General features: G+C 45.7%; 1 non-coding gene across 1 annotated transcript; it reads right to left on the bottom strand.

The window, feature by feature from the left end:
* Positions 1-2,629: 2,629 nt before the first annotated feature.
* Positions 2,630-2,812, bottom strand: LOC128348355 (U2 spliceosomal RNA). Its single transcript, XR_008318099.1, has one exon. It is a non-coding gene; the product is annotated as a U2 spliceosomal RNA (small nuclear RNA).
* Positions 2,813-9,929: the final 7,117 nt, after the last annotated feature.

The raw sequence follows: 9,929 nt of genomic DNA, 5'->3' as shown, positions 1-9,929 counted from the left end.
AATTGTGGCAGTATTGGAACAAATAGCAATTTTCATTGGTACATAATTTTAAATAGTCTTAGAAAGCTGAAACGTGGCAGTTTCCCCCCCCCCCATTTTGCTCTGGACATAGCGTCTCCCTAGCAACAGTGTCCTAAGTGTGTTAACTGAATTAAATTCAAAGGCACTCTTCATTATGAATCGCCTAATGTTGGAGGAGGCCACACCCTGTTTTCTTGAGCTGTTCTGGGGTTGCCTTGTAATCTGAGGGCGGTAAGCCGGGAGCCCAAAGCAATGACTCTCACAGGGGTGCCAGAGACAGTCTTGGGGTGTGTGTGTAATTCTGCTGTGTTTTGGGATTGAATGTTCCAGTGATATCCAGTGCAGAACAGTGGTGGAATTGTCCACCCACATCAGGGAAAGATGGAAGAAGGTAGCAGGCCTCCAGTAGCAGGTCATTGCCCCTATTCCTCAGCAGCATGTATCTCACTGGCTGATTGCAAGGTTTTGCACCAGAGGTCACAAGCTGCAGGTCTCCTGCAGATGTCTTACATCATCCCCAGTCACCACTGCCAGGGATGATGGGAGTTGTAGGCCAACACAGTTACAGGGCCACAGTTTAGAGACCTCTGGTCTACAGACTGTAGTTTTAACACAGGGGTCTCAGCTTGCAGTCCTCCAGTTGATGTTGGCCTACAACCTCCATCGCCACAACAGCCAGTAGCCAGGGATGGTGGGAGTTGTAGGTCAACATATGTAGGACGGTCACAGTTTGAGAGGCCCTGATCTAATGTATTATTTTAACATCTTCTGTAACTTGTTTTAATACTGCAAACTGCTTTGGCAAAGGCATAAGGGTGGTACCTGTATATAAATACAGGAGGGTATATAAGTAAAGGCAATGAAATAGGTTGGCATACTAACCATGCATAACAAAAGCACAAACCCTTACTTTAGCAAAGGGAATGTTCATTTTGACCTTGTGGTGCTAAGAGAAAGAAGGAAGGTAGCAACTTTATGGGGGAAGAGAGTTCATGGATTTGGCCCTTGGGGACTTTAGATGAGTAAATAAAGCAGCCTCATATTCAGGGGGCTGATGAGGTGGGCACAGGGACACTTTGACGCACAGGTGGGGCCTGGACAAAATATAAATATAGTGGGACCCTTTTGTTTACCTTCTTTTTGAAGGTATAATCCCGTGTAGTTGATCTGCCTACAAGCTAAGGTCTGGCTTTGCACTATATGCTCTGTAACCCTACTGTATGTACTGCATGTAGCAATAGCACTTACATTTATATACCGCTTTATAGCCGGAGCTCTCTAAGCGGTTTACAATGAGATTTTAGCATATTGCCCCCAACATTCTGGGTACTCATTTTACCGACCTCGGAAGGATGGAAGGCTGAGTCAACCTTGAGCCCCTGGTCAGGATCGAACTTGTAACCTGTTGTAACAGGGCGGCAGTTTTACCACTGCGCCACCAGGGGCTCTTTATACTGTGTACTGTGTAAGATTGCCCTAAGTCAATTAGGATTGTCATAAGCACAATGTTAGCCCTAAAGCGGTTGTTGGACTACAACTCCCATCATTCCCTGCCACAGTGGCCAGTAGTCAGGAATGATGGGAGTTGGTCCAAAAGCAGCTGGGACACCAAAGTTGTGCAGCCCTGCCCTAAACAGCCAGTCACACAAATTAAACAACAGTTGTCAGAAAGTCATAACAAAACAGGCTTCCAAACCAAATATTCTTTCTTACCATTTATGTCCTGCCCTTCAAAGAGCAGAGTGGTGTACATGGTTATCCTTACAACAACCCTGTGAGGTAGGTCAGACTGAGATATAAGCGACTGACCCAGAATCACCCAGTGATGGTCATGGCTGAGCAGGAATTTTAACTCTCCTCTCCCCTGTCCTAGTTTAACACTATAATCACTATACCACACCAGCTCTAGTTTGCAGATCACCTTGGTCATCCCTTTCCAATAGGGCTCATGGGGCAATTAGTTTGCTTCTATATTTAATAAGATGCTAAACCAGAACATAGGACTTTCACAAGATTAGAAATGAATCCCAGACAAACTCCACCCACATGGTTCTGGAGGGAATTGTATACATTCTTACAGAGAGAGAACCCACTTGCTACAGGTGCTGGTTCATGCGTCCCCACCCCCAGTAGAGTTGATTGGATTTAACTGGGTGGGTAGGTAGGGGGCTGGCTGCAAAAGAGGTGTGAATGGGCCCTGCAAGAGATCATCTGCATGAGAAGGGCAGAACTCTTGGGTGTGTAACTATGTAAAATTACTAGGCGAAGTGAGGGCCACACCCAGGTCTCATGATTATACCGGCCCTCCTCACCTTTCAGCCACCCAGCTCAGGATCAGCTTAAGTCCATGGAAATGCAAAAAGTCTCCCAGGAGAATGTTCTCAGGTATTTTTACATCTCAGATTTATTGATGATCAAAATCTGAGCCTGTGTTGAGAGTCCTGAAGTCAAGAGAGCAAAACTTCAGGAATAAAAAAATGCAGAAAGGAAGTACTTTCTGCATACAAATAAACCTCCCAAGAGCTGCTCAGACCCCAAAGAGTAAGAAGTAGGGCAAGAAAAAGAGAAGAACATTTTTCTGTTTTGAACAAGCAATATTCTCCCTGATGGGAGGTGCACCATTCCTGGAGACACTGCAATACCAGGCTGATGCATGGAGTGGCTGGAGTAAGCCCCAATTCCACTCCATCACCCAGACCCAAAAGTCCATTTAATATACAGTTCTCAAGCAGAGGATACATCAGACAGAAAACTGATAAGAACCGCCCAGAGACATAGGTTTGGGTGGTATACAAATATGTTAAATAAAATAAATACTGTATTTAATCTTAGCCAAAAGGAATTCAGTTCAGTCCAAAATCATGCAAGACATTTGCCAATTTGATGTCTATATATTTAAATAACCCAATAAAGAGTAAAATTGTGTGAGAAATTGTGCATTAAGATATCCTGAGGATTGATTGGATTACTTAGAAATTCAAATTAAGTGGGCAAGTGTAGGGGATACAGTGTATATGTGTGAAGTCCATTCATCTTTTGGGAAAAGCCAGCAAATGTACCAAGCATAGTTCAGGCAGTCATTTGAACACGATTGCAAGGAAGGGGTGGGATCATGCTTGCACATGGCCTGTTCCCATCCTTATTCAGACCTAGGTCCGAAATACATGTGCAGCCTCAGTTGCATGACTAGATACAATAATTAGAATATATTTGATAGATTGTATTTCCAAATAAAACATTTGACATGAAGTTCAGGTCCAAGCCTTTGCCCCTGTTCAGACCACTTGAATGAAAATCGTCCACGTAACGGGCGAAGAATAGAGTCCTCCTTACTTCCAGTTTGTGCTCTGAACTAAAAAGTGTCTTTTAGCATTGCAGAGCTGCACTTCTTATTTATTTAACATATTTCTATACCGCCCAAAACTTGTGTCTCTGGGCAGTTTACAGTTAAAGTCCTTTAAACATTAAATCAATTAAACAATTAAAATCATTTAAACATTAAAATCATTTAAAACCCAATATTAAAACTATGATTCTGATTAAAAGCCTGGGTGAATAAATGTGTCTACAGTGCCTTTTTAAAAATTGCCAGAGATGGGGAGGCTCTTATTTCAACAGGGAGCACATTCCAAAGTCCAGGGGCAGCAATGGAGAAGGCCTGTTCCTGAGTAGCGGTGGGGCTCGTGGTGAAGAAGATGTTTTCTTTGGATCCTCTTTATGTATCTGACAGCAGCAGCAAGATTGACATTTCCATACAAATGGAAAGACATCCATTGCCCGAGTAAAGAGGATTGGATACTTAAAGTGTTAGAGTTGGCAGAAATGGCAAAGCTAATAGCATTATTAAGAAATAAATTTGAAGTATTTAAAAGGGAGTGGGACCCTCTTCTTGTTTACCTAAAAACATATTATAAAATGGATTTCTATCAGGCTTTATAAGTGGTAACAAAAATGTTTTTAAAATGCCCTAGAGCTTATTTTCGTATGATTTATCAGGGGGAGAACGATTAAATTACAGGCAAGACTTGGGTATTGTAACTGACACTTGTCCTAATGATGAGATGGAAGTCCTCATGTTTTTTGTTTGTTTGTTTGTTTGTTTGTTTGTTCGTTTGTGTTGTTCTTCTTTCCTTTTTTTCCTTTTTGTGTGTGCGTGTGTGTATCTTATGTTGTGAAAAATTGAATAAAAAGTATTTTTTTAAAAGAAGACGTTTTCTTAAATACCCAGGGCCTAAGCTATTTAGGGCTTTATAGGTAACAAGTAAATTTTAGCCCGTTGAATAACGGGCGCTAGGAAGGGAAGGGGCCCAAATTCGCCCTCCCGCCCTCCCAGCTGCCCAACTTCCCCTTCCCCCCACCAAAGGAATAAGGGCCACTGCAGCCGAAAACCGCCCTCCCAGCTGCCCGAGCCCTCCTCACCCGAGTCAGCCCGCAAGAGCCGGGCTGAGTGAAAGCATGTTTTCCAAAGGTAAAGAGAGGAGCTCGCGAACAGAGCTCCTCTCTGTGCTAAGCCTCTTCCCGAACTGGTGTCACCGCCCAAGCACCAGTTCGGGAAGAGGCTTAGCACAGAGAAGAGCTCTGTTCGCGAGCTCCTCTCTTTACCTTTGGAAAACATGCTTTCACTCAGCCCGGCTCTTGCGGGCTGACTCGGGTGAGGAGGGCTCGGGCAGCTGGGAGGGCGGGAGGGCGGTTTTCGGCTGCGGCGGCCCTTATTTCTTTGGGGGGGGTGTGGGGAAGGGGAAGTCGGGCAGCTGGGAGGGCGGGAGGGTGGTTATCGGCTGTGGCGGCGGCACCGTCAGCCTCTATGCCGCGGCCGGTCTCCCCGGCTGGGCAAGGGCCCCAAGCCGCCCGGCTTCGGCGGCGGCACCAGGCCTCGGCGGCGGCTCCGCCACCACCTCGGCTGGCTTCCCCCGCCACCTCCTCCCCCCACCCAGCTTCGGCGGCGCGGCCAGGCCGCGGCCATGACTCTGCCGCCGCCTTGGCCTCGGCCAGTGTCCCCCGCCGCCACTTACCCGGCTTCTTCAGGGCGGCCGCTTCTGGCCGCCCAAGATGGCCACCGGGTGCTGGAGGTCGTGTCTCCCTGGCTCTGTTCTGGGCATGCGCTTTGCGCATGCCCAGAACAGGCCAAGCACGGACGGACACCAAGCGTTTTATTAGAGAGGATAACCAGCACCTTGTATTTTGCACTGAAACATATTGGCAGTCAGTGTAGTTCTTTTGACACAGGAGTAATATGGTCTTTCCTAGATGACCCAGAGACTGACCTGGCTGCCACATTCTGGACCAACTGCAGTTTCTGGACTACATACAAAGGCAGCCCCAAATAGAGTGCATTGCAGTAATCCAGGTTATTGAAGTTACCAGCAGATGTACCACAATTTTGAGGTCATTCATCTCAAGAAACGGACACAGCTGGTGTATCAGCTGAAGCTGATAAAAAGCACCTCTGGCCACTGCCTCAACCTGGGACACCAGGGAGAGGTTCAGATCTAGAAGCACCTCCAGACTGTGTACCTGTTCCTTCTGGAGGAGCGTTACCCCATCGAGAACTGGTGGATCAAAATTGCCTCCCGAGTTCCGACCCTGCACAATAAGTACCTTTGTCTTATCTGGATTCAGCCTCAGTTTGTTATCTCCCAATGAGTTCAGTGCCTTGGGGGATTTCCCCATCAGATAGGCACTCTAGGTGCTCGTCTCTGTGTCTCTTTGGGCTGCGTAGATCCCAAGGAGACACATGATCCCGGCAGCCGGGTTAAGGGAGTGCTTGCTCCTTTAACGCCAGCTAAGAGCTGGGCTTGGGAGGGGGGTTAGTTTGGGAATGAACAGCCTAGTCCAGGCTAGACTAGGCTGCTCATGAGAACAACCTCACAATATTATATGTGTCAGCACATTAACAAGACTTTATTAGCCTCAAGGCCAAAAAAAGGAACAAATTGTGTTCCTTAGTGAAGAGGACACTACATTCAAATCTCAAATAAGGAACAGTTCCTTGGAAGAAGGAGCAGGTTGCAAGTCTACTGCCAGGTGCCTCACAACATGCTTTATGGAGACAAACATATTTCAAAAAGATATCCTTTTCCAAGGGCACTTCAACAAACACAGACAAGTTATAAATGACTTGACCAAAGAATGATGTCACACGTGGATCACATCATGTGGCCAAGCTTTGAAGGCCAACGTATATGAAACATTTTACAAGACTCACACATTGTAAATCTGAAACAACCAGAGAAAACACATGGCATCACTTATGCTAAATTCTGTTCTAAATGCTTGTATAGTGTTACCAGAAGGGATAGAATCTAACAAGGGAGAAAACCTAGGTGGACTGGAGTCCTCCACAGAAACCTTGTGGGTGACAATACAAGGCCTGAAAGGAAATGTTCTACTGGGGACGTGCGAGATCAAAACGCTGACTGACTGGGAGTTGCAGGAGGAAATCAGGGAGGCGTCAGGGAGAGGCAGGGCAGTAATAATGGGTGACTTCAATGACCCACATATAGACTGGGTAAATTCACAGTCAGGTAATAACAAAGAGGTCAAATTTCTAGATACGCTGAATGACTGTGCCCTAGAACAGTTGGTCTTGGAACCAACCAGAGAGAAGGCAACCTTGGACTTAATCCTGAGTGGCACCCAGGACCTGCTGAGTGATGTCAGTGTCATCGACCCTTTAGGGAACAGTGACCATAGTGTGATCAAATTCAGCATACATGTGGGGAGAGAATCACCAAAGAAGTCTAACACAGACAATGAATTTCAGAAGAGGACACTTCTCCAAAATGAGGATCCCTCTGAGTACCAGCAGCAGGGGAGTAACAGCAGGAGAGAGGGCACGCCCTCAGCTCCTGCCTGTAGCTTCCAGCAGCATCTGGTGGGCCACTGTGCATAACAGGATGCTGGACTAGATGGGCCTTGGGCCTGATCCAACAGGGATGTTCTTATGAGGAGTATGGTGAAAAGAAAGCTGAAAGAAAGGAGAAGGGAAAATCAAGGGAGTCACTTCGCTCCAGAATGCATGGAATGTACTCAAAACCACAATACTAGAAGCCCAGTTAGATTGTATCCCAAAAGGAGGATACAAGGTACCACAAAGTCCAGGAGGTAGGTAGGGGCGTACCAAGGTTGGAGTGGGCCCAGAGACAGGATTTTAAAATGGGCCCCTTGCTGCCTTCCTCTCCTCCTAGCCTCATGTCTCTGCTGCAGAAGAACATTCTGGACACATTTAAATATAGTGTAGCAGATGAAGAGAGGACATTGTGGGGTGGGGGTGGGATTGCAGAAGTCAGGGGAGGCAGGTTATGTAGCCATTTAAGAACAATTTGCAGCCTGGGGCACTTATATTGAAGGAGTGCAAAAGTCAACAGAAATTGCAATTTTCTGAATCAATGTCTAATAAATGCAATAAAATTTAACATCTCACAATAAAATTTCACTCCCCCCTTTGTCTCTCAAGAGTACAAATGCACATTTTTGCCCTTAATAAATATTTAGATATAAAAAGAGAACTTTCGTAAATGACATTTTTCTTAATACAATGTTGCCGTGTTGAATTACAAATTCTTTGTAATCACAGATGCTCCCTTCCCCTCTATCAATGATTTATGCACGAACTCTTAGATCTTAAGTTGCAGCAAACAACAGCTTGCACCATGGTGAAGTCTGCACGCTCCCAGGAGCCATAGAGCCTGGTCTCAGCTAACAAAGCTGAACTTAAAAGAAACTGGTTCTCCAACTCATGCCCACAATTAGTGAGCACACATGGTCACCCAGATTCAGACAACAGCAGGAGCAAGGGACAGAGGGAGAACGCAGCAACAATTTGCACACAGCAATTCTGGAAATGCCACTGTTTAATATGCCCATTCTTTCACTTTGGGAGAGCAAAGCTTGCTTTGCTTGCAGGTCCCATTCCATCCCTGCTCCTCCCAGCCATATGATCATGTTGATCTCCCTCTCATTCTCCATCCAACTCACCCCCACACCGGTAAGACTCTCCCAAACTAGCTTGTTGCTGCACAGTGCTGCTAGTGCTTGCCAAGTTTGGGGTGCACACAAAAAGCCACATTTTGCTGCAGAGAGTGCAGAGATCAGATGAGTAACTTAACTTTGCAGAGTGTGGGTGGGACACAATCAGGAAATAATTTATTGCCTGCCAGCTCCTTGCTGGGGGATCACAAAGTTGCTGATAAGCACACTTATCAGACAATTAGCATACAAATAGTAGCTACTTCCTGAGTGGAAGCTGTAAATGATCTGCAGGGGTCAGAAATAATTTCTTGCTTTCTACAAAAAATTTCAGTGAAGAAGCACTGAAAACCGTCAGCCAGGGCTGGGGAGTGGAGAGAGGGCAAAGACTGGACATTGGGAGCCCCCCTTGGGGGCCCCTCAGATGTTGTGGGCCCAGAGACATTCACCTCCCTTTGTCTAATTAGGGGTATGCCCCTGCCAGGAGGATGCCAGCATGACTAACAGGTAAAATAAAGGAAGCCATAAACGGTAGAAGACCTCCTTCCGAAAATGGAAGGCCTGCCCAAATGAAGAGAACAGAAAGGAACACAAACTCTGGCAAAATAAATGCAAGGTGTCAATAAGGGAGGAGAAAAGAGAGTTTGAGGAACATTTAGCTAAAAGCATAAAGGGGAATAACAAAATCTTCTTTAAAGACATCAGAAGAAGAATGGACCATTAGACAATGAGGGAGTGAAAGGGATTAGTAAGGAGGATATGGAAGTTGCAGAGAAGCTAAATTAGTTATTTGCGTCCGTCTTCATGGCATAGGATACTGAGCATATATAACTGTTCCTGAACCAGGCTTTTTAGGGATGGAGGCTAAAGAACTGAGTCAGATAGAAGTGACAAGGGATGATGTTCTAAATGGTCTGGAGAAACGGAAAACTAGCAAATCACCAGGGCTGGATGGCATCCATCCAAGAGTCCTCAAAGAACTCAAATGTGAAATTGCCAAGCTCCTTGCTAAAATATATAACTTATCCCTGCAAATCAGGCTCTGTACTAGAGAACTGCAAAGTAGCTCATGTAACACTGATTTTCAAAAAGGGATCCAGGAGTGATCTGGGAAACTACAGGCCGGTTAGCTTAATATCTGTTCCAGGCAAATTGCTGGAAAGCAGCCTCAAGGATAAAACTGTAAAGCACATAGAAGAACAGGCCCTGCTGGGAGAGAAGAACCAGCATGGCTTCTGCAAAGGGAAATCTTGCCTCACCAACCTTTTGGAGTTCTTTGAGAGTGTCAACAAATGTGTGGATCAAGGTGATCCAGTTGACATAGTATGCTTGGACTTCCAAATATCTTCCTACAAAGTTCCTCATCAAAGACTCCTGAGGAAACTTAGCAGTCATGGGATAAGGGCAGGGGACAAGTACATGTATGGATTGCTAACTGGCTGACAGACAGGAAACAGAGGGTAGGTATAAATGGAGAGTTTTCACAATGGAGGGAAGTAAGAAGTGGGTCCCCCAGGGATCTATACTGGGACTGGTGCTTTTTAATTTATTCATAAATGATCTTAGAAGCAGGGGTAAACAGCAAGGTGGCCAAATTTGCAGATGATACCAAACTCTTTCGGGTAGTGAAATCCAAAACGGATTGTGAGAAGCTCCAAAAGGATCTCTCCAAACTAGGTGAGTGGGCGACAAAGTGGCAAATGCGGTTCAATGTTGGCAAGTGTAAAGTGATGCACATTGGGACGAAAAACCCCAACTTAAAGTATACGCTGATGGGATCTGAGCTGTCAGTGACTGACCAGGAGAGGGATCTTGAGGCCATGGTGGACAGCTTGCTAAAAGTGTTGACTCAATGTGCAGCAGCTGTGAAAAAGGCCAATTCTTTGCCAGGGATCATTAGGAAGGGGATTGAAAATAAAACGGATAATATTGTAATGCCC

Source organism: Hemicordylus capensis, chromosome 2 (assembly GCF_027244095.1).
Source record: "Hemicordylus capensis ecotype Gifberg chromosome 2, rHemCap1.1.pri, whole genome shotgun sequence".
Taxonomy (NCBI): Eukaryota; Metazoa; Chordata; class Lepidosauria; order Squamata; family Cordylidae; genus Hemicordylus; species Hemicordylus capensis.
This window is presented reverse-complemented; position numbering and strand designations above follow the sequence as displayed.